Source organism: Nomia melanderi, unplaced genomic scaffold (assembly GCF_051020985.1).
Source record: "Nomia melanderi isolate GNS246 unplaced genomic scaffold, iyNomMela1 scaffold0474, whole genome shotgun sequence".
Lineage (NCBI taxonomy): Eukaryota > Metazoa > Arthropoda > Insecta > Hymenoptera > Halictidae > Nomia > Nomia melanderi.
In genome coordinates this window covers 35001-37074 of record NW_027475589.1, presented here as the reverse complement: position 1 = coordinate 37074, position 2074 = coordinate 35001, and the positions used below count along the sequence as shown (strand labels likewise).

Sequence of the window (2074 nt, the reverse complement as noted above, 5' to 3'; positions counted from 1 at the left end):
CGTTTCGCGCGATGCGACGCGAAAACATGCGCGCAACAATAGATGCGTCTGATCGGAAGAACGCGAGGGTCGACTGCACGCGATGGATTCAGTATCGGGTAGGATACAAAATATATCCCCGTCGTTTCCACGCGTGCGAGTCTTCTGCGTCTTTCGCGGGTTTTTGAATGCACTATACGCCCGGAACGTCGAGAAATATATACATATTACTTGAACGTTTTTCGTCTCGAAAGGCTTCGGTGTCGTCTCCAAGGCGACGCCTGAATCTCCTTCGCGCGCTGGTCGGAGATTCAGGTATCAACTTTTATCTTCTCTTTGAAAGAAGAGAGATATTAGGTCGAACAAGTGAGAATAAAATTATATATGTGAAATATAAAATTTATACGATTACCCTGAACGGTGGATCACTTGGCTCGTGGGTCGATGAAGAACGCAGCTAATTGCGCGTCAACGTGTGAACTGCAGGACACATGAACATCGACATTTCGAACGCACATTGCGGTCCACGGATACAATTCCTGGACCACGCCTGGCTGAGGGTCGTTTACGTACCATACACTGCTTGCGTAGCTCTGTCAAATCCCCGCCGTCGTTCACCTCTTCGGATCGAACGTTTTTTTACCGAAGGGCGCAAAGAACGTCTCTGAGTCGGGTTAAGAGAAGGATGCTACGTACGAGCGAACGATGGGTGTCTCGTCGGCGTTTGTCGCGGACACGCGAAAATTCTGTGAATTTCACGGACAGTGTACGTTCTAGTTGTTGCAAAACGATCGGAATCGTTTGTATGGACTCGCGTGAGTGTTCGCGGCGTCGTGCGTCGTTCAATTACGACCGCCCGCGGATACCGCTCCACTGCGATATGGATCTGAGCGACAACTTTTTCGGCTGTTCGTGAGATGAACGGTTTCGTGTGTTTAGAAAAATTTTTTTTCCCGCGCTCCCGACGTCACCTGAAATGATGCGTCAGAGGTGAAAGAAAATATTAAGAAGTCGAGAGAGAGAGACTACACACGTTTTATTCATATTTTGTATACCGTGCGTGAGACGGATGTGCACGACACGTCGTATGTCGGTATATTACCGACTGGCCCCAGGGAGATTGTTTTCTTCCTCTCTTACGAATGAGATGTACGTTTCGGAGGATCGTCGTTACCGAAACACACGGCAAAACGAGACTTCTCGCAGCAGAACCTTTATACACAATACACATCGACTCTTTTTACCCCGAGAGAGAGAGAAAAGGTGTATTTCTTTTTTTTATTTTTCGAATTCGACGCACGAACGCTTTGACGACTGGAGAAAAACACGGTGTGTGTTAAAATCGTGCGGGACGAGCATGCGTATTCGTAACGGGTCGAATAGTTCTTATTCCCCGTCGTCGCGTGTCCTCGCTGGACCACCACCGTGCGCTTCCGCCACGTTCAGTTGAATTTCGAAATATATATATATAAAAAGAATCACCATATACTCTCTTTCGGGAGGTGTATTTTTATCGGTTTCTGCTATAGAGAAGAGACGGAGATCGTGTTGTGAGGTGTAACGTTTCTGTATCCCCGTTTCGGAGGATCGTCGTTATCGGCGGAACACACGTCAAAACGAGACTTCTCGCAGAACCTTTATACACAATACACATCGACTCTTTTACCCCGAGAGAGAGAAAAGGTGTTTTTCTTTTTTTTTTATTTTTCGAATTCGACGCACGAACGCTTTGACGACTGGAGAAAAACACGGTGTGTGTTAAAATCGTGCGGGACGAGCATGCGTATTCGTAACGGGTCGAATAGTTCTTATTCCCCGTCGTCGCGTGTCCTCGCTGGACCACCACCGTGCGCTTCCGCCACGTTCAGTTGTATTTCGAAATATATATATATAAAAAGAATCACCATATACTCTCTTTCGGGAGGTGTATTTTTATCGGTTTCTGCTATAGAGAAGAGACGGACGATCGTGTGTGACACCACGTGGTAACGTTTCCGTATCCCCGTAAAATACGTTTATCTTTTCTCGTAGAAAAGAGAGAGGAAGAGGCAGGAGCTCCTCTTTGGCGAGGCTTTCGAACGTCGCGTCCCGTCCG

General features: G+C 47.3%; 1 non-coding gene across 1 annotated transcript; it reads left to right on the top strand.

Annotated features, from left to right (window-relative positions):
• Positions 1-388: 388 nt before the first annotated feature.
• LOC143176283 (5.8S ribosomal RNA) lies at positions 389-543 on the top strand. Its single transcript, XR_013000857.1, has one exon. It is a non-coding gene; the product is annotated as a 5.8S ribosomal RNA (ribosomal RNA).
• Positions 544-2074: the final 1531 nt, after the last annotated feature.